A 23589-nucleotide genomic window follows, 5' to 3' on the forward strand; every position below is an offset into this window, starting at 1 on the left:
GTTTTGGGGGGGGGGACCCATTCGTACTTATTTTTGTCGTTTTTGGATTCTTGCTGAAGTCGTGAGCTCACGTTGGGAATTCGAGTCCCAGGTTGTGGTCAATCCTGTGGGATCGGGCTTGGCTGAGGCGGAGATCTGTTTGTCCTGGGATGCGGGACATCCAATCTCCACAGCCCCTTTTGGACCTAAGAGCCATTTTGGAGGATGCTCTGAAATGGACTTAGGCCACGTGGTTGGGCATAGACTCTAAAATGGGCACTTATAGTTCAAAGACATGTCTGCTGTTGCCCCTGTAAGCCTCTTACAAAATTCTTTTAAAATTGAGCCTTCTGATACAAATAAACAGAGCTTACATATATATATGTCCCTGGTTTTGGGGCTCTGAGCTCTTGCTCCCACCTTAGTAGCCAGTGTCTCACAGCACCAGAGGCACTGGCTTCTCCTCCACTCCCTCAGGCCCACACTTCCCAATCCCCCTCCTGCAGAGCAACATTCTTTCTCTTTCCCTTTCCCAATCCGGAGGTTCAAGGTCAACTTCTACCTTCCCTCTCCCTCCCACCTCACTGCTCCACTCCTGGACCCCTTCTGCACACTGGGTTAGCCCTGCCCATGCTCCCTTTTCTCTTCTAAACCTTTCTCAGGTAGAAAAGCAGCTAGGTTCCTTTTCTACTAATCATTCTGCTTCCCCAGTCAGTACCAGATATTAGGAAAGAGTTAAAAAAAGAAGTTGAGGATGGTCCCCAAATTCCTATACAGGAATTGGTGAAAATGGTCTTTAAAGTTTTTAATGCCCGAGTGCCATGGACCGCCTCTCGTGGAGACCACCGACCGTGGGAGAACAGGGGTGAAGGCTAGGAGAAATCAGGAATTGGCGAGGAAATGACAGACAGACACACTCAATAAGGTTGAATATGCTGCTGCAAATTTACTGAAGTTCAAGCATCAGTTTTATAGGATCACAGAAGGAAGTTGGCAAACAAATTACATGAGAAGAATGATTATAGGCAATAATCAAAAGCAGACAATTGATTGTTTCCAGTATGTCTTGTGGTTAGGGCCAGGTGAGCAGAGCTCTTCTTTGAAATCCGTCTCACACCACTAACCAACTATTTTCTCATAGCCCTAAATCATATCTGTTCTCATGGTAACCCAAAACACCATTCTTTAGGGTTATACTCCCAAGGCTTGCTCCGATGGTGAATAATTGGTTTCTTAATGTCAAGAATCCTGCCTTTCTCTCTTAACTAAAATGCACCTGGGGGTTTCTCATTCTGGCTAGCCTCTCCCATCATGAACTCCTTTTGTTCTAAGGTATCCATAAGTTTTCCCAGAGAGCGAGCCAGAGTCCAATATGTCTCAGTAGTTTGATTATTATTATTATTGGTAATGTCCTGAAACTTTTTGATCTGCTGGCAAGACAAAAGAACCATACAGAAACAAAGAAGGAACAGAAAGCTCAATACAGCGCCAGGGCTAGCCAGGGCGAGTTTGCTGATCCGGAATCATGACTGTGGCTGATTGCCAGGGAACTGCCTGGGGCTCAGCTCCTGGGAGCTCAGACCCCAACCCTTCAGCGTCGCTCCACCTTAGCGGCATTTTTCTGCTACATAGGCGTGACAGCCGTGGGCATAGCAGTGTATTCCATAATTGCCTTTTCCCTTCATGATTAACCCATCTATTACCCAATTCATCATACCCTCCTGTGTAAGGAAGGGGATCCAGGTAATTTCCAGACTCTGGTGTCCAGCGCGGGGCTGTCCACCACTGACCATTAATCAAGTACTGAATGTATCCTCCCTAGGTTATGTTGTGGGTGTATGTTAGTTTTCTCAAACTCCTGAGCAACAGCCTGAATAAACGGTGACGCAGAGTCAAGTAGATCAGTATCCTCTGTGTCATTTCGTTCTCTAGGATTCATGGTAGCAGTCATCTGTAAACAGGAAAGATAAGAAATACAAAGAAAGAGTACGCAGAGTAGCAGGAGGGCTCGCTTCCAAGGCCAGTTCCAAGGCCACTTTGTTCTACCTGAATCAGATCCCATCACGGTAGCTGATTGCTAGGGGACCGCCTGGGGCTTCGCTCCAAGAAGCTCTAACCCCAATCCTTCAGCGTGTGCTGGCCAGAGTAATGGCATTTGTCACTACACGGCAGTCACTGCTGTGGACGTGGCAGGTCTCCCTTTTTTATTAAAAAAAAATGAAGCTCGAACACCTCCTGCTTTACTGCCTGCAAAGAGGAGAAGAGACACTTTATAAGGCATGGGAATAAGAAGATGACTAGGACTAAAATTAAAATCAAGACTCCAATGAGAACGAAATACTGGATCCAGTCCAGAGGATTAAGGTGCTTTAAACCTCCTTCTATTTGTGTTGCTAAGTCTTGTAATTCTCCTAATTGCAGGTGTGTCTGACTAATGGCAGAAATATCCTTTTGAAGAGTATCCATATCATGAGTTATATCATTGTCCTGCCATAGTCCTTGTAAATGAGCTTTTACCTTCTCCCAAGGTTGTGAATTATTATAAGGTAAAGGAGTAATGCAAATAGACCTAAAACTACTGTGACAGCGAGTAGAGAGAGTGGTCTTTAAATTAGAGATATCTTGTCCAAGAGCTAACACTACTTCTTCCAATACATTAATCTTTGCTTCTAATTTTTGATCTATTGCTTCCTGTGTAAGAAGAGCAGAAGTTATATTTCTATTTAAACTATTAACATAATGTGCTGTATGTATTTCTTGAACTAAGGCAGTAGTAGCAACAGCAAAGGTTGTAATTATGGAAATCAAGGCTGTAATTCCTAAAACAAGAGCAGCTACAAACCTTTTCGGCCTAATTAAGTCATTTAGGGTAGTGAGTACTTGTAAAGCTGAATTATCATACCAAGGATCTTCTCCTGAATCAACTGGAAGCATAACAAAAGGAGGTCTCCTGACTACTAACAGCACCCCTAAATCCTTAGGTTCAGCAGAGGTAATACAATTAGTAATTTTACAAGAGTAGCAGTTTACACGGTAAGATTTACCCACTTGAGAGATTTTAACATGAATTTGCTGCCCTAAAAGCAAAGCATTAGGATATGAAACACAAGCCCTAATTCCATAAGGAAGAGCTTTAGTGGTGTTGGGTTTCTTTTCTAAAAACATATTGGCAGAAGCAACAAGTCTAAACAAATCAGCATGCTTTCTAGTAACATTCCCTTCTTGAGCATACCATGTGGGTTTAACAAAACCAGGGGAAAATCATCTTCTTAGTGGTTCCCCTTCTCCATTATAAGAATATTTATGAAATTTATTTTTATGTATAGTTATATAATTTTCATAAACATTTTTCTGACCATTTGAATTAGAATAATCCCATATCTTCAAGGATGAATTTTTTGGTTGATACCATGTGGCAGCATTAGAAAATCCACAGGTAAGCTAAGCAGGAAACTTAGTTAAGGAGGAGTCCCAAAATTGATCCTTGTCACGGTACTTTTGAATACAAGGATCTATAGGCATTTCCTTTACTTTAATAAAGTTCTCATTATAGGAGGGATCCCCTAAAGTCTGCATCTGTGTTTTCCAGATCCATCGCTTATCGGCACTTCCTTCATCAGGATCGGCAGTAAGGAAGGTCCTATAGCCTGTACTTACACAGCCTTCCCCTGCAGCGTGAGGCAAATCGGTAGCGAATCTGCTCTGCCCTCAAAGGTTATCAAAGAGGAAGAGCGAGACCTTGCATCAGAGTCCTGGGACCCACCTAGTCTGACTGAATCATTGGTTAATATCTTAATTGGCTCCCTGTCTAACCAACCCACAGGCTGCAAAATCGGCGGATGAGGCACATAAGCCCCAAAAGGCAACACCCTCAGCCCCCGGGGGAGCTGCGATCAATGCCAGGAAAGCAAGAAAGTACATGCTTGCAGTTAGGGGCTTTTCCTGCTCTTTAAGTAAGCCTTTCGCTTCTTTCACCAGGTGCTTTATTTTTGTCCAAGTCATTTCCCGATTTCTCGGCGAAGTTAGTTTCATTTTCTTCATCTGCCATGTCAGCCGTTTCTTCTGCTTTCTCCATTTCCTCTTTCTGCGCTGCACCTCCAGCGACCGCCAGGACGAGTCTGTCTGGGATCCAGATGGGGGAGTCGGCATCCTGTGGGAAAATACAAGCATATCCTCGCCCCAATGTTATTAGGACGTCCGGCCCTTCAGGTTCCGGAAAGCAGGTCCTTCCACAGTACTTTAGGGAGGACTGTATTATATTCATGTGCCCAACGTGGGACTCGAACCCACGACCCTGAGATTAAGAGTCTCATGCTCTACCTTGCTTGTTCTCTTGTGAGAGAAAACATTCTTTTTAATGCTAATGCATTCTGATGATGAATAGCATGACTCTCCAGTGCTTCTTGCATTGAAAACACACCTTCTTGTGTATAATAATCTGCCATAGCATTGCCCTGAGCTAAAATTACAGCTCTAATTTCTGCTTGCTGAGCAGAAGTCTTGTTTCCTGTTTCAACAGGTATTTCACCTTCTTGTGTGAAAACCATAGCCCTTCCTGAGGAAGAGCCGTCTGTAAAAATACAGAGAGCCCGATCTAATGGTTCTTTTGAGAACCAAACTGGAAAAACAAATTCTACATGGCTTGCAAATTCTATAAGGGGATGGCAAGCCAGGCTGCAAAGGACCCATACCTTTCATTACTGCATTTACAGCTCTTAGGTCCTGCAATAATCTCCATTTTCCAGACTTTTTCTTTATTACGAACACTGGAGTGTTCCACCGGCTATTTGATTCCACTATGTGGCCTTTTTCTAACTGTTCCTGTACTAGTTGTTTCAGAGCCTGTATTTTTTCCTCTGTTAGGGGCCATTGACTCACCCAGACAGGCTCCTGAGTTAGCCATTCTATTTTATCAGCATACAACCCTTCTGCAGTGGCCCCTATGAAAAATTTTGACAGCTAAGTTGATCTGAGGTTACCAGTCTAACATCCATGGACTCTAGGATGTCCCTTCCCCATAGGGTAAAGGGCAAAGAAGGAAGCACATAGGGCTGGGTCAGCCCTTCTTTACCATCACATTCCCATTTTAGATGTGCAGAGCTTTGCATCACTCCTGTAACTGATCCTAGCCCCAATAGTGAAGAGCCAGTTTTGTAGATAGGCCATGACCACGGCCAGTCAGGGGCAGCTATGCATGTTCTGTCAGCTCCTGTATCCAGGAGACCCCTGAAATTTTTTTTTTTTCATTTATAGTGATGGCCTTGAATGACCTTTGTCCCAGGTCTTGTATCCAAAAAGCTCCTTCTGAGGAACCAAATTGACCCTGGCCTCTCTCTTGTTTCATTACCTGATTTGGCAGTTTAATATAAGGCAGGAGCAGCAACTGTGCTATACGTTGTCCTTTGTGAATCTGAATTGTCTCAGCTAAAGGCTTAATCATTACCTTAATATCATTCTCGGTGTCTGCATCCAGAACACCAGGCAATACTTCAAAGTTCTTTAGATAATTACAGCTCCTTCCTATTATGAGTCCCACCGTTTGTGGCAGGAGTGTGCCTTTTACGTTAGTTGGCACCAGTGCCAGTCCGTCCCATTTGGACAGTATCATATCCTTAGCACTGGCTAAGTCTAAGCCAGCATTCCCAGGAGTAGCTCTGGGCAAATCATGAATAGTGAATTTAGGAGCATCAGGATTTAACTTTTGCCTCTGTATGGGCTTCTCCTCTCCCTTGGGTGCGGGGTTAGGAGAGCACCCCTGACTTAGTTTTTTGACTCTGTGAGTTCCTCTTTTTCCTCCTCTTCAAGAGGGGAACCGTCTTTGTGGAACTTTGACTTACATTTATCATTTTAATGATTTTTCTTTTTGCAGCGTGGGCATAAGTCGGGAGTTTCCCTTTGCCCTGCTGCTGTTCCCCGCGGCTTCCTGCAGTCCTTCTGCAGGTGCCCAGGTTTCCATAGCATTGGAGACAGAAGTATCAGAACAGCAGTCTTTACCAGACCCATAAGGTGATTGATTGGTTTCTGTGGAAGAGGGACACAGAAAAGACTGACCTTATTTTGTGTAGGCAAAAGTGGTGCAATCAATTTTCCAAGGTCCTGCTGTTTGTCCATAGTCTGGACCCGGTCCTGGCAGCTGGTGTTGCACTGGGGATCGTCTTGCCCAGTGGTCAGCGTCATTGTTATCCAGGCGGAGACATCGTGGTGTCCCATAGTCTTCTTTGGGTCACTGTTAGGATCTCAGAGTTTCTGTTTGATATAAGCCTTTTAAAACTTTATTTTAAATGTTATTTTCTATAGATTTTTGAAGTATTTAGGGCTGTCCAGGTATCTGTGATTAGACAAACTTTATTATTTTAAATTACTTGTACTTATACCAGTACTTTGAGGATGACTAATTATTAACTTGTATTCTTAACAGACCAGAACTATATACCATATTTTTGTCAGATTGAACCTTTAGATTAATGATTTTAGCAAAGACAATGAGGCTAAACTCTAAACATTAACAATATGAAACATTTTATAAGACTTTATGTTTTATAACCTATTTTATTGTAATTGACACTTTTGGTGATTATCACCTGTCCTTTTTGTTTTTCTTTGTAACTGTTTTTTCTTTGGGAGTCTAGTCCCAGCTATTCCCGGTGGTAACTGACATTCTTGTATATCAATAAAGAACAGCATAAAACAGTTTTAACATTATTTATATTAAAAAGACATCCAAATTTTTGTGAACCCAAATCTAATGACCAGAGCTCAGAGAAAAATTACAAGTATAAAACTTACAATTACCAAAGCTTAATTTTTAACAAAACAAGCATACATAATTTTTTAAAGAAATAACCATGACCCTTTAACAAGGCAAACAAAGCCTTTTTAAAGCCAAAATTAACAGTTAAACATTTAGGTACAGTAAACATCTTTTGGCCTTTTATAATTTTTTATATACCTTTTGTGACCTTTTATATACCTTTTGCAATTTTTAGGTTTGTTCTCTCTAATCTTTGTTTTATTGGTTAAGTCAGACATTTTTAGATAAACCCCTATTATTATTATTATTATTATTATTATTATTATTATTATTATTATTATTTTAGTCTTCCATCCTTTTTGGTTTTTAGACATTATAAAAACCTCTATTAAAAACCTTTTAAAAATTTTGACAATACATAATGTATCTTTAACATTTATTTTAAAATTAGTGTTTTTTAAAGTTACAGGTTGGCATAATTTGACACTTTTTATAAGCAGCATTAGGACAGGAAAGAGTTAAGACAGAAAACTGCTGGCCAGCAGAAGAGACCTTGAGTGTTATCACAGTGAAGAACTTAGCTCAGAAAAGAAAAGAGGCACAGAGAGTGTCCTTAGCTCCTAATGCTCCTTTTTAGAAGTTTTTTGCTAATTTTTCTCTGACCATGATCTCAGACTTTTTGTTTTATATTTACCTAGAATCTTTTTATAATATTAATTTTAATTTTTTATTCTTATCTAAAAGCATTCCATCCTTATAGAGTTTGGATTTACATTTATTTTTCCAGTGTCTTCCTTTTTGACATCTTGGACAATTACCTGGGAGAGGGCCTCTTTTGACCTCCTTCCTTTCCCCAGAGCAATTCTTTTGTACATGACTTGATTCCCCACGTTTATAACAAGTGGGAGCTGAGGGGTTCTTTTGACCTCCTCCATTGGCGCTGAATTCCTGTCTTCTCATGACTGCAGCATAGGCCATACCCTGGACTATTGCTGTTGAGGCTTCTGTACAGGCTTTAGTATAGTCCTGTATGGTTCCTGTCTTTCTGATGGGCCTTATAAGGTCCTGGCATAGAGCATTGGCCTTTTCCCATGCCAATTGTTTAAGGAGCATGTCTGTAAAGAAATTCCCCAAAGACTGCTCCAATACTTTCAGTTCTCTATTTGCCATTACATGTTTCTGCTTTAAGTCAGTAAGCCCCATGTTTCCTGTGATTACTTACTCTTAACCGGTGATCCTTTACCGGCGGGACTGCAGTTCCCTGGTAAGAGCCGTACCTGATTTCGAGGGAGAAAGAAAGAAAGATTACCTGGCCTTCGGTCCCTGTTCGGGCGCCACCTGCCACGGACCGCCTCTCGTGGAGACCACCGACCGTGGGAGAACAGGGGTGAAGGCTAGGAGAAATCAGGAATCGGCGAGGAAATGACAGACAGACACACTCAATAAGGTTGAATATGCTGCTGCAAATTTACTGAAGTTCAAGCATCAGTTTTATAGGATCACAGAAGGAAGTTGGCAAACAAATTACATGAGAAGAATGATTATAGGCAATAATCAAAAGCAGACAATTGATTGTTTCCAGTATGTCTTGTGGTTAGGGCCAGGTGAGCAGAGCTCTTCTTTGAAATCCGTCTCACACCACTAACCAACTATTTTCTCATAGCCCTAAATCATATCTGTTCTCATGGTAACCCAAAACACCATTCTTTAGGGTTATACTCCCAAGGCTTGCTCCGATGGTGAATAATTGGTTTCTTAATGTCAAGAATCCTGCCTTTCTCTCTTAACTAAAATGCACCTGGGGGTTTCTCATTCTGGCTAGCCTCTCCCATCATGAACTCCTTTTGTTCTAAGGTATCCATAAGTTTTCCCAGAGAGCGAGCCAGAGTCCAATATGTCTCAGTAGTTTGATTATTATTATTATTGGTAATGTCCTGAAACTTTTTGATCTGCTGGCAAGACAAAAGAACCATACAGAAACAAAGAAGGAACAGAAAGCTCAATACAGCGCCAGGGCTAGCCAGGGCGAGTTTGCTGATCCGGAATCATGACTGTGGCTGATTGCCAGGGAACTGCCTGGGGCTCAGCTCCTGGGAGCTCAGACCCCAACCCTTCAGCGTCGCTCCACCTTAGCGGCATTTTTCTGCTACATAGGCGTGACAGCCGTGGGCATAGCAGTGTATTCCATAATTGCCTTTTCCCTTCATGATTAACCCATCTATTACCCAATTCATCATACCCTCCTGTGTAAGGAAGGGGATCCAGGTAATTTCCAGACTCTGGTGTCCAGCGCGGGGCTGTCCACCACTGACCATTAATCAAGTACTGAATGTATCCTCCCTAGGTTATGTTGTGGGTGTATGTTAGTTTTCTCAAACTCCTGAGCAACAGCCTGAATAAACGGTGACGCAGAGTCAAGTAGATCAGTATCCTCTGTGTCATTTCGTTCTCTAGGATTCATGGTAGCAGTCATCTGTAAACAGGAAAGATAAGAAATACAAAGAAAGAGTACGCAGAGTAGCAGGAGGGCTCGCTTCCAAGGCCAGTTCCAAGGCCACTTTGTTCTACCTGAATCAGATCCCTTCACGGCAGCTGATTGCTAGGGGACCACCTGGGGCTTCGCTCCAAGAAGCTCTAACCCCAATCCTTCAGCGTGTGTCAGCCAGAGCAATGGCATTTGTCACTACACGGCAGTCACTGCTGTGGACGTGGCACCCGAGAGAAATCAGCTAAGTCTTCCCAACAGACAAATCTACAAAAACCTACAGGCCCAGGCCTTAGCAGCTGCTCTAAGGTCACAGGAAGGGGGATAAGGGAAGCCAACCACAGGGCTCTGTCAAGTGTGGCTTAAATAGTCACGTGGCATGATATTGCACTACACCTGCTCTATCTACCATTAACCTGGACACTGGAAATCACAATGCCCCTGTGCAGGCTTGTCCTCTATGCCAAGCCACGGAGATCCGGCCTCATCACCATCAGCAAGTGAAACTGTTTGTATACCTATAATTCAAAGGTTTGTTTGTTTTCATGGTGTCCCACATTTTCTTTGTTTCTTTCATATGTTTTTTTTTTATTTTTCCTTTTCTTTTGTTCTAATTCCTCCACTTTATCTCCTAGTCCTGATATTTTATCTTCTGCTTGATTAATTCTACTTGTAAAGTTTTCTTTTGAGTTTTCTAGTTGAGTTACTGGGTCTTTCATTTTTACCTTAAGTCTCCTAATGGCATTAGAAGGAAACTCTAACCCAAAGAGGTTAACTATACCCACAAAAACACAGGCAATAAGTAATCTCAAACCAGCAAAACCCAAAGAAGGGAAACACATCTCTCTCTCTCTCTCTCTCTCTCTCTCTCTCTCTCACACACACACACACACACACACACCACTACCACCATCACCAACAACTACAAAAAATAACAGAAATTAAGAATCATCAATATCTTTCAGTATCAATGGTATCAATTACCCAGTAAAAAGACACAGACTAACAGAATGGTTGCATCACATCGAAGTTGGACAAGGCAAACCAACAGAAAGAAAAAAGCACCAAAAGAAGGTACAAGAATCAGATCCAATCATTCACACATTCAGAAATCCCATAAAAGCATTAAACTGAAAGCTATAATATATACACAGAGGACTTGGGACAGAACCACGTAGGACCTGTGCTTGCTGCTTCAGTCTCTGTGAGTTCATATGAACTTTGCTCAGTTGGTTAGAGGGACTTGTTCTCCTGCTTTCCTCCATCCCCTCTGGTTCTCATACTCCTGCCTCCTCTTTCAAAGGGTTTATTCCCTGAGCTCTAAGGGAAGGCATTTGATGGAGACATCCCAATTAGAGCTGAGTGTGCCAAGGTCTCTCTCTCTGCAGTATGTCTGGTTATGGCCACTACATCTGTTCCCTTCTGCTGATGTTCCCTCTCTAATGATGACTGAATAAGGCTCTGATCTATAAGTATAGCAGAATATCATTAGGAGTCACTTTATTTTTACTCTCTCTCTCTCTCTCTCTCTCTTTTAAGAACAGTATTATTTGGTTTAACCCTAGGTCTCTAGGTCTCTGGGTTATTTAGTCTCTCATTCTTGGTTGCCCAAGCAGTGTGTGGTCACATCTCACGGAGAAGACCTTAAGTCAAATCAAACAGTGGTTGGTTACTCCCACAAGCTTTGTGCCATCATCGCCCTAGCATATTTTACAGGTAGGTCAGAATGTAGATCAAAGGGCTTGTGGCTGGATTGGTGTTTACAGTTCACTTTAGATAGCCCTCAGAGTACTTTCCCATACCAAAGACACTGGGACATGGGAGTGAAGGTTCTATATAACACTAGCTTGACCTCTCCACGTTCAATGAGTTGTGTAGTTGTTGTCTTCATCAATGTGGCCTTGATGTCACTTTGTGGAGAGCAACCTATTGTCTTGGCAATAGCCTGGGTTTCTTGGGGATTTCCATGGGACTCCCTTGAACAAAAACTATTAGATATATCCTAGGAGGGGGAAGGGTGGCGAGGCAGAGGTGGAGGCGGGCAGGGGGATTGGGGGAGGCAGGGGAGGAGGGACAGAGATCTGGGGCTAAGAGCCAGCTGCCCTTAGCTATTGGGCTCAGTGTGTAGGGGGTGGTGGATGGGGGCGTTCCACTATGGAGGGAAATGGGAGCTCAGGCATCTCCGGCAGCACCAGCAACTCCCAGCCTGACCCCAGTAAAATGTTTATCGGTGGACTGAGCTGGAAGACCTTACCAGATAGCCTTAGAGACTATTTTAGCAAATTTGGAGATATTGGAGAATGTGTGGTTATGAGAGATCCCACAATCAAACACTCCAGAGGCTTTGTTTTCATCACCTCTGTAGACCCAGCAAGTGTAGATAAAGTATTAGGTCAGCTCCGCCATGAGTTAGATTCCAAGATAATTGACCCCAAAGTTGCATTTTCTTGTCGTGCGTAGTCCAAGGTCTTTGCAATGGTGGAGGGTGTACACGGGATGCAAAAATCTTGACTTGACTCACATGGGGCACTGAGAGGCCGTTAGATGGTAGTCACAAGAACAAAAAAATATTTGTACCAGGATTATCTGTGAACACTGTAATGAAAGATGTAAAGCTGTATTTCGAGCAGTTTGTCAAGGTGGAAGATGCATTGCTGATGTTTGACAAAACCACCAGCGGGTACAGAGGGTTTGGCTTTGTCACTTTTGAGAACGAAAACGTTGTGGAGAAAGTCTGTGAGATTCATTTCCACAAAATCAATAATAAAATGGTAGAATGTAAGAAAGCTCAGCTGAAAGAAATCTTGTTCCCAACTGGAACAAGACGCTGGGCCCGGAGACTGCCCTACACCATGAATGCGTTCATGCTTGGCATTGGGATGTTGGGCTACCCCAACTTTGTGGGAACCTATGGCCAAGACTACCCTGGATTGGCTCTTAGCTATGGCTACCAGTTCCCAGGCTTCCCAGCAGCAGCTTACGGACCAGTGGTAGCAGCAGTGGCAGCGGCTCGAGGATCAGTCCCGAATAGCCACAGTGCAGGTTCCAACCCGGTATGGCCCAGAGGCGTCTTGGGGCCAACAGCCCAGGACCTGTCACCAGTCTCTATGGACCTTCCAGCCAGGATTCCGGAGTGGGGAATTTCATAAGTGCAGCCAGCCCACAGCCTGGCTCAGGCTTTGGCCAAGGCCCTTTGATTGCAATGGCTTTTACAAATGGATACCATTGAACAGGTGCTTCCGTTGCCGTCTCACTCTGAGAGCATATCTGGATGTCCAGGCAAGACTGGGCAACGTTTCTGAGTGGCCCTTTGTTTAGGTGATGTCCTCAGACCTGGATCCCCACCAGCCTCACTCCTCATCCCAACCAGTGTTGGCACTCTTTGGATTGAGGGTTGACCACATCTCATCTCAATCCATGATTTTGGTTTGGTCTGTTTGTTTTCCTTTGGTGGTCTCCCTTTCCCTCCCTCTTCTTCTTTCTCCTTTTCAGTCTTCCTGAATCACATTTGTGATTTTTTGACTTAGTCTAGTCTAGTGTCACCTTAGCTTAATATCTAGTTGAAAGCTAACCTTAGTATACTTATTGTATATTAAGGAATTTTTTAAGAAAAAAGAATTTTGTTTTAGTTTGTTGTTTTGATTCTGTTCTCACTTTTAAAGCATGATGAGATGGTGATGTTACTCTCCATTTTTTGTATCAATCCTGAGACTGTAAGAATTTTCATCTGGGACTTTGGCACTCACTGAAGCAAAGTTGTGATGTGCGGAGCAGGAGGTAGGCGTAGACTCTCTATGTTGCATTGTAGAAATGACATGCAGTTGGCTGCTTAACAGACTGGCAGTTCGTTTTTGTGACATCTCTTTGTTAACCTAAGTTTATCTATTTTCAGCAATAAGATAAGGACAGTCATGTTTTGGGCACCTTCCTTTTCTACGAGTGCTTTTTTTTTCTGTTCAAAGAGGTCATATTATAAGGTATTTTTGAAATTGTGAATTCTAAAAAACAAAAATCTTGTAAATATAATTCCATTAACTACATAGAAACTATTAAGAAAGAGAGAACCAAAAATATTTTTGTGGGGGAGTTGCTCCCAGGCAGTTAGGTGCCCTGGAAGGAGGGGAAGGGAGGGAACGTTGATGAAGCTGATGAACTACAAGAGGAAAGCACCCAGCTGCCAGGTTTACCCAGGATTCCACTTTTAGCGTCTCTGTTGGTGTGATAGACCTAAGAACTGCATTAGCACCCTGCCAACCATGCAACCTCTTAGTGTACAGCTTCAAATATTATGGTCTAGCTAGATTTTAATTTAAAATATGAAAAACTGCTTTTCCCAAGACATTTTTAAAGGAAAAAACAAAGCTATAATTTTAATATTTAACATATTTAAAGTTTCCAAATATACCTGTTTTGGCTTAGGAGAGGGGCAGGGTGAGACATTCTTTTTCAGTCTTAATTTTTAAATGTCTGATCATTTTATATTGTCCAGTCATTTCAGCACCTCCAATGGTCCCTAGGGTACTCTGCCTCTCTCCTTGCTCTGTCCCCCATCCTGCCCCCAGAGATTAATTAATTCTTAATTAATTTTTTCTGATTAAATTCTGTCTTCAAACTCCCTTAGCCCCTCACCACCTGTGGCAGGCAGGAGAGCTGACCTAGCACCTCACCAAATGCAACATTAGGGAGAACAGGTCCTGCACCTCACCTGGGCAGCACAATGGAGCTGACTCTGTTGACAGGGATGAGGGTGAACTGACTCCAAGAACATGAGTATGGGAGATATGATCTCACTCCTCATCTGCCATACAGTGGCATGAATAAGGGGAGGTGTTCTCCCCACACCTCACCACCTGTGGCAGGTGAGAAATCTGGGTCTGAGGTCATGAGAACCAGTGAGCTGGCCCAGCATCTCACTGGCTTCAGCACTAGAGAAAGCAGGCCTTGAAGTTCACCTGGACAATACAATAGAGATGACCAGGTGAGTCAACCCTGAGACATAGCCCCACTTCTTGTCTGTAGCATGGGCAGGGGAGAGATGTCCCTCCTTTTGCCCCTTGTCCCTCACTGCCTACAGCACTTAGGAGAGAAGACCTCACCTGGGCACCACAGTAGTGCCAACCCTGCAGGCAGGGACATGGTTGAGCCTGCTCTAAGGTTGTGAGTGTGGGAGAGCTAACCCTGAGCCCCTTGTCTGCCATGTGGTGGTAAGGGAGAGGGAAAGATGACCTCTCTAATGCCCCTTGCCATCCACATCAGAATGAGAGAGTTGACCCTTGCCCTTACCAGATGCATCACTAGAGAGTGTAGGCCCTGTACCTTGCCTGGACAACACAGTAGAGCTGACCCTATTGACGGAGGTGTGGGTAAGCTGTCCCCAAGAACATGAGCATGAAAGATCAAGCCCTACCACTTATCTATCCTACAGTGGCATGGGCAAGAAAGAGAAGTCCCCTCATGCTCTTTTAGGCCTGCAACAGGTGGAAGAGCCATCCCAGCTGCAGCAGTGGGCATAGTGGCCCCTAAACCTCCACTAGATAACACAGTAGAGCTGGCCCTAGTGGTATAGATGTGGGAGAGCCAACCTTAAGAACCAAGTCCAGTTGGAATGGGACTGATGGAACAGGGGGACCAAACCGGACTCTCTGAATGTGGCTGACGGTGGAGGAGGACTGAGAAACCAAGGACAACGGCGATGAGCATGAACTCTACAGCATGGACGGGCTCACTGTGAGCCTTGTCAGTTTGGTTGCTCACCTCCTGGATTTAGGGGGAGCTGGGAGGACCTTGGACTTAACATAGTGAAGGGAACCCTGATGGCTCTTTGTCTTGGAGAGGGGTGGAGTGGGGGTATGGGTAGAAGGGAGGGGAGGGAAGGGGGAGGAGGAGGGGAGGAGATGGAAATTTTTAATAAAAAAAATGAGAAAAAAATAAATAAAAAAATTAAAAAAAAGAACACAAGATCAAGTGAATTGACCATTGCTGCTTACTACATAGGGTGAACTAGTTGGGGTGGTGCTAGAGAGCTCACCTGGCATTGAGGACAAAGGAGAACTGATGGGCTGACCAACCCAGCAATCACCCAGACCCAAAACCAGAGCTATGAGTTGATCCATCCCATCATTCACCTCATCTATGACCTGTTGGAACACATGATGAGATCAGCCCTGCAGGCCCAAAGCTGCACAATCTCTGTGACACAGTATAACAACAAGATATCCAAGAGGAACCCCAGTAAGGGTCCAGTATTGATGATGTAGCAAAACCAGACACCTCGAACTGGACCAGTGACTCATTGCAGTGAACACTTGGAAGTAATACTGTACAGACTGATGGGCATACTGTGTGGCTCACTGTGTCACACTAAGCTTCCACAACAAGATGTTTCTTTTCTTTTTTCCTTTGTTCTCTTTGTTTTTAAATTTATCTTGTTTTATCTCGGGGAGCTTGCAAGGATAGAGGGCATATGGGAAGGGCCAGGAAGATAAATGGGATTGTGATGCATGATGTGAAATCCGCAAAGAACCAATAAAAAAGTTGAATTTGGAAAAAACAAAATCAGTTTTCAAGTCTTAGTGTAGGGGAGTGTGAGTATTACAACTCTAGAGTTGCAAAGATATCCTGACTTATCGGGAAGCCCGGCTACATTTAGAACCGCAATAGGACAACTCTGGAGGCTAGAGCCCTAGCAAGACAGTTCTGGAGGGGTAGAGCTGCAATAGAACCGCTCTGGAGGCTGAAGCCACAATAGGACAGCTCAGTCCTGGAGGGATAGAGCCACGATAAAACAGCTCTGGAGGCTGGAGCCGCAATAAGACAGCTCTGCCTTGGAGGAAAAGTGTCCTGACTTGTTGGGAAGTCAGGCTACCTGAATCTGGGGTGCAGGGATGTTCCCGCATGCTATAACAATGCTGTTCTCCTCCCCTGGAGAGTCTCTAAAGCTGAGCTCTGCTCTGTTCCCCTAAGGGAAGGAACTTTCTAGCAGAGCTATCTGCTACTTCTCAGGCCCAAGATGTTATGTCTTTTGCTAACGCTCCACTAAAGGGGAAGCCCCTGCAGAAATGGAGCAATCACTTCTGGCTCCATCGAAAAGTTACTTTTTCTGCTTAGCCTTGCTCAACCCCTCTTAGAAGCATCCCAGCAAGGTTTTCTGTTTCCGCTCATCCTTACTCACCCCCGCCCCCCCCCTCCACACACACCAAGGGAGCGTCTCAGCAAGATTTTTCAGCTCAGTCCCCTAAGGGACATCCCAGCCAGGCTCTTTTATTCTGCACTGGCGAATGAATACTGTCACTCAAGATTCTGTTGAGAAAGAGATTTGTTTGGGAAAGAAGATCCAGGAGAGTGGTTGCCTCTGCGGAGGGGGAGAAGGAATAAAGACAGCCTCCAACTGAACAGGCAGAGAGGCTTATATAAGGCTTCTTAGGGGAAGAGTTATCCCAGGGAGAAGAGGTATTGGTTAGTTTTCCATGCTCAGGGATTGGTTAGTTTAGTTGGTCAAGGGCAGAGATGGATCTGATCTCAGGGTCAAAACTGTGTTTCTTTCACTGTTCCTTTCTAGCCTTTTGACCCAAATCTTAGGACCAGAGAATATTTCTTTCACTGGCTCTGATTCTAGGGGACAAAGTGTGTTTCTTTGGCACTGGTTTCAGAGTCAGGGCATGTTTCTTTGATTCTGGGTTCAGGGATAAAGATGTTTCTTCCCCTGGCTCAGGTCTCTCAGATCCAGGATGTGTTTCTTTCACTGACTCTGGGTTCAGAGTCAGGGTGCTCAGAGATTGGTTGGTTTCTTGCTCCAGTTGACCCTTTACCCTACACTTAGGTTGTCTTTCTCTTTTCAATGGCCATATCTTTTGTTTATTCTATTACCATGCTGGTTTTATTATAATAGTAATAGCTTTGTAGTACAACTGGAAATTGGGAATAGTGAGGCCTCCAGTAGTTCTTTTATTGTTCAGAATTATTTTTAGCTATTCTGGGTATAGGGTTTTTAAAAACTGTTTTGGGGGGCCCTCCACCCAGCTCCCAAATGAGTACCTGGAGACTTAGTCTTACTTATGAAAGCCCAGTCTTAGCTTGGCTTGTTTCTAGCAAGTTGTCTCTGGGCTTTTACCTTTCTCCAGTCTATATCTCTTTCATTCCTTCTTACTCCATGGCTGACTACGTGACTGGGTGACTGGCCCCTGGTGCCCCCTTCTCTTTTCTAGCTCTTGCTCTTCTCCTTTTCCTATTTATTTTCTCTGCATGCCAGCCTCACCTATTCTTCTCCCCTGTCTAGTTACTGGCTATTCAGCTCTTTATTAAGCCAATCAGGTGTTTTAGACAGGCAAAGTAACACAGATTTACAGAGTTAACAAATGCAACATAAAAGAATGCAACATATCTTTGCATCATTAAACAAATATTCCACAGCATAAAAGAATGTAACACGGCTGAAGCAGGCCTAGATGATAAGCTCCACGGGAGTGGGAGCAGATCCAGACCAGGGACATTTATGGAAACAGGAGTGAGCCAGCGACGTAGGCCAGAGCAGGCCTGAGGCAACAAACTCCACAGGAGCAGGACTGAGCCATCTACCTAGGCTGGAGCAGGCCTGAGACAGCGAACTCCACATGAGTGGGAGCAGATCCAGACCAGGGACATTTATGGAAACAGGACTAAGCCAGCAACCTAGGCCAGAGCAGACCTGAGACAGAACTCCACAGGAGCAGGTACAGGAGAGCAACCACTGAGGGGGTGGGCAGGAGCTAGTGACCTCTGTAGGGACCTATGAGGGTGTAGGCAGGAAGCAGAGATCTCTGTGGGTCTGGGCATGAGTCTGGGGCCTCTGAGGGAGTAGGCCTGAGGCAGGACCTCTGTGGTTCTGGGTGTACCCAAGTCTGGGGACGTCTGAGGGAGTATATTGGAGTCAGAGACCTTTACAGGACCAACCTCAAGCCAGGGACCTCTGCAGGAATGGATCCAGATCAGGGACATTTACAGAAACAGGTCTGAGCCAACAACCAAGGCTAGAACAGACCTGAGACAGCAAACTCCAAAGGAGTGGAGCAAAGCCTGGGAGCACTGAGTGACCTCCAGAACATGGAGTGACCAACTGGGTGACTGGAACCATGGCACTGACTGCACCATGAGGAGCAACCATCTGAGCCTTGGATCCACTGGCACCTGGAAGATTGATCACCAGAGATACAGACAAGCCCCAACTACACCATCAGAGAAAAGATGGGTAGACAAGGTAAGAACACATGCAAGCAACAGCACAAAGAGCAACACAACACCAGTAAAATCTAAAGACCTACAACAGCAAAGACTTGAACAACAAATATAGATAGATAATATTAGCAGAAAGAAAATATAAACCAAATAAAGCAGAAGAAAATGACCTAAAAATAACTTTAGGAGAATGTTTGAGACCCTTAAGAGGAAATGAGGAATCCCCTCAAAGAAATGGAGGAAAGACAAACAAAAAATTGGAAGACATCAACAAATCCCTTAAAGAAAACAAAAAAAAAAAACCCAAACATATGAAAGAAACTATTCAAAGACTTGAAAACTGAAATAAAGACAATAAAGAAAACACAAGCTGAGGAAATTATAGAAACAGAAATCATGAGAAAATGATCAAGAACCACAAATGCAAGCATGAACAGCTGAATACAAAAGGTGGAAAAGAGAATCTCAAGCATTGAAGATACAATAGAGGAAATAAACTCATCAGTCAAAGAAAACATTAAATCTAATAAAAGCTTAACCCAAAATATCTAGGAAATATGGGACACCATGAAAAGATAAAAACTAAGAGAATAGGTATAGAAGAAGGAGAAGTCCAACTCAAAAGCACAGAAAATATATTAAGAAAATTATAGAGGAAAACTTTCCCAACCTAAAAAAAATATGCCTATGAAGATACAAGCTTACAGAACACCAAATAGACTGGATCAAAAAAAGTCCCCTTGCCACATAATAATCAAACACTAAACATACGAATTTTAAAAAAAGAATATTAAGAGCTGCAAGGTAAAAAGGCCAAGTAACATATAAAGGCAGACCTATAAGAATAACACCTGACTTCTCAATGGAAAACAATGAAAGCCAGAAGGTCCTTTGAAATGTTATGTAGACATTAAGAAATGACAGATGCCAGCCCTGACTACTATATCCAGCAAAACTTTTATTACCACAGACAGAGAAAGCAAGTAATCCACAACAGACCAGATATAACAATACCTATCCACAAATCCTTCCCTACACAAAGTACTAGAAGGAAAACCCCAATCCAAGGAAGTCAGCTAAATCCACAAAAAACATAGACAACAGATAATCGTCAAAAACCACCCCAAAAGAAAAAAAGTACACACAATATCACCAACAAAAAACGAAAATAACAGGAACTAGCAGCATTGGTCATTAATATCCATTATATAAATGAACTCAACTCACCTATAAAAAGACACAGGATAATAGATTGGATATGAAAACAAAATCCATCTTCTGCTGCATACAAAGAAACACACCTTAACCTCAAAGACAGACATCACCTCAGAGTATAGGGGGTTGAGAAAAAAAGTTTTCCAATAAAATGGATCTAGAAACAAGCTGGTTGTAGCTATCTTAATATCTAACGAAATAGATTTCAACTAAAATCAGTCCAAAAGAGACAAAGAAAAACATTTCATATTAGTCACAGGGAAAAATTCATCAAGAGAAATCTCAATAGTGAACATCTATGCTGCAAATACAAGGGGCACTCATATGTAAAAGAAACACTTCTAAAGCTTAAATCATACATTAAACCCACATACTAACAGTGGGAGACTTCAATGCTCTACTACAAACTAATCACCACTGGACAGGTCAGTCAAAACAAAAAATGAACAGAGAAATAAAGGAACTAACAATGTTTATGACTCAAATGGACTTAACAGATATCTATAAATATTCCTTCCAAACATAAAAGAATATACCTTCTTCTCAGCACCTCATGGAACCTTCTTAAAATTGGTCACATACTCAGTAACAAAGTAACCACAAGACATAAAAAAATTGGAATAACTCCATGTATCTTATTGGATCACCATGGCTTAAAACTAGAATTCAACAGCAACACTAATTCCAGAAAGCCGACAAACACATGAAACTAAACAACTCACATCTGAATCATCAATGGATCAAAAAAGAAATAAAGGGACTTCCTAAAATTCAATGAAAATGATCACACAACATATCCAAATTTATGGGACACAGTGAAAGCAGTGTTAGAGGAAAAGTTCATAACACTAAACGCCTACATAAGAGCTTGGAAAAATCACACTAGTGAATTAACAGAACGACTGAAAATTTTAGAACAAAAAAGAAGCAAACTCACTCAAGAGAAATAGATCGACAGGAAGTAATCAAATTGAGAGCTGAAATCAAAAAAATAGAAACAATGAAAACAACCACAAAAGATCAATGAGACAAAGAGTTGGTTCTTCGAGAAAAATCAACAAAATAGACAAAACCTTTATCCAAACTAACCAAAAGGCAGAGAGAGAATATCCAAATTACAAAATCAGAATGAAAATGGGAAAATAACACAGACACAGAGGAAATACAGAGAATCATCAGGTCATACTTTAAAAAACCTATACTCCACAAAATTGGAAAACTTAAAGGAAATGGACATTTCCTGATAATATCACTTACCAAAATTAAATCAGACCAGAATAAGCAATTAAAATCAACCTATACTGCTGAAGAAATAGAAAACAGTCCATCAAAAGTCCCCCCCAAAAAATTCAGGACCAGATGGTTTCAGCTCAGAATTCTACAAGAATTTCAAAGAAGAGCTAACAACAATATTCCTCAATTGTTCCACACAATAGAAACAGAAGGAACAATCACCAAGACTCTTTTTAATGAGGTTACAATTACCCTGATACCTAACCACAGAAGACATTACTAAGAAAGATAATTCACATACAATCTCACTCATGAACACTGAATCAAAGAATACTAAATAAAATAGTGGCAAAATCGAATTTAAGAACACAACAGAACCATCTTGGCACCATAATCAAGGCAGCTTCAATCCAGAGATGCAGGGATGGTTCAACATACGAAAATCTGGCAATGTAATCCACCATAATAAACAAGCTTGAAAAATAAAACCACATGGTCATCTCATCAGATGCTGAAAAGCTTTTGACAAAAATACAACATCCCTTCATAATAAAGCTCTCGAAGAGAGCAGGGACACAAGAACATACCCTCAACATAATAAAGCCAATATACAGTAAGCCAACAGCCAACATACACAAATAAATGGAGAGAAAATTCAAAGTGATCCCACTGAAATCAGGAACAAGACAAGTTGTCCAGTCTTCTCCTTATCTATTTTAATATAGTTTTTGAGGTCCTAGCTAGAAAGGACACCAAAAGGGAAATCAAGGGGATACAATCGGAAAAGAATAGGTCAAACTCTCACTATTTGCTGATGATATGATAGTATACCCAAGTGACCCCAAAGATTCTATCAAGGAACTTCTTACAACTCGTAAAACTTTTAGTAATGTACAGGACATAAGATTAACTAAAAAAAAATCAGTAGCTCTCCTTTAACACAGATTATAAATGGGCTGAGAAAGAATCAGAGAAACATCACTGAAGAAGAACGCCTAAAAGATATCCCACACTTGTTCAGATTGAATATAATAGAGGGGTTATTTATTTAGGGGTAGAGTCACAGATCACAATACTCAGCTTCAAACAGTGAACAGTAACCAAAATGCCACAGCTGGAAGGGAGAGAGAGCAGATGCAGGCTTTACATCAGCATATATAGTATATATGAAGCCCTGCCCAGTGGGGTGGGGTAACTTAAAAGGCTACGGGCTGCAGGAACTCCTATAGCACCGCCCCCTTTTGTTTAAATAAGAGAGTTCTAAGCCTAATACAAAATTACATACAATAAGAACAAATAGATCAACAAGAAAACAGGTGATAATGTTTCAATATAAAATATAAATGTTTCAATATAAAACTATCCTAATGAGTTTAAGTCTTGTATAATAAATAGCTTGGCCAAGTCATGAGAGGAAAGTAACTACAACTATCTAGTCTTCAAACCCGTTGAAGATCCAAGAAGGGAAAATAATATTACTTGAGTAAGCAGGAAGTGTAATCAAGCAACTTCCAAAATGTGGCAACAAATGACAGAGACAACTGGCTACCTGGGCAATCACCCAAAATCTCATTTGCAACGTCGAAGCAACCAACTTTGCTAAGGGCCTAGAGTAATTGACAGACCATGTCCGAGGCAAGAAACTTTTCAAAACTGTCTTGCCCTATCTTTGGCAAGAGTTGACAGTCTTTTTTCTTGTATACTGCTCAACATTCTCCTCGGGAACAGATTTGGCTTTGGTCTTTGATCATTTATAGAAATCTGCCAGAATATACATTCATATTTTCTATTGGAACTTTTTATTTTATCCTCCATGTTATTCCATCATCCAGAACAGTATGGTCATTTACAGAAGGCTCTGGAATTTTAAATTTTTCCTGGTGAGACATGTCTTCCACAGTGACTGGAATGACTGGGCCACATTTGGCTTGGGGGGGGCCTGTGAGAGGCCCCTCAAGAGTTTTCCAATGGTATCTGGTTGCACTTGTCTGTCTTTTGTTATCTACATTCACTGCTCCACTGTGGGACTTTGCCACACCTTCTACATATACCTGAAGGCTGAGTCCCTCCTACTCATGTCATTCTCTCAGAGGAGATATTATTCCTAGGAATTCCTTGTCTACAATCCCTTTTAAGATAGCCTATTCTACCACAATTAAAACAATTTGGCATTTTGATGTCTCCTCATACTTTGGAAATTACTTCTCCTACCCAAGGTTCAGTATTATAGTCAAGTGTCTCAATGTTCATTGTATGAAGGATCCATTCATCCATTGGTGTTGATCTAACCTTTAAAGGTCCAAATATCTTTTGCATTCTAAGTTGGCATTTTCAAAAGCCAGATATGCAATAAGTACTCATATAGCATCTGGGTCTGTTACTTCCTATTGTATGACCTTAGTAAATCTTTGTAAAAAAGTCAATAAAGGGTTCTCTCTGGCCCCTTTTAACCCTGGTACAGGATTCAACTAATTTTCCTAGTTCTTGAATCCTCTCCCAAGCATTTAAGGCTGCTTTGTCACATATGGACAAGATTTGTTCATCATAAAGAGTTTGAATTTGGGTCTTGGAAAAGTCTCTAGTTTTTTTGCTTTTCCCTTTTGTTCTAAAATTTTAGCTTCTTCTCTGAAATAGCATTTAAACATCAATTGAGGCCTGTCATCCAGGACTGCTGGAAAACTAACTAAAGCCAGTCGTGTGGAGTAGCTTTATGCTA

The 23589-nt window shown here is 42.2% G+C and overlaps 1 pseudogene; it reads left to right on the top strand.

The window, feature by feature from the left end:
* The first annotated feature begins 11369 nt into the window (after positions 1 to 11369).
* LOC119805755 lies at positions 11370 to 12444 on the top strand (annotated as a pseudogene).
* Positions 12445 to 23589: the final 11145 nt, after the last annotated feature.

Source organism: Arvicola amphibius, unplaced genomic scaffold (genome assembly GCF_903992535.2).
Source record: "Arvicola amphibius unplaced genomic scaffold, mArvAmp1.2, whole genome shotgun sequence".
NCBI classification, from domain to species: domain Eukaryota; kingdom Metazoa; phylum Chordata; class Mammalia; order Rodentia; family Cricetidae; genus Arvicola; species Arvicola amphibius.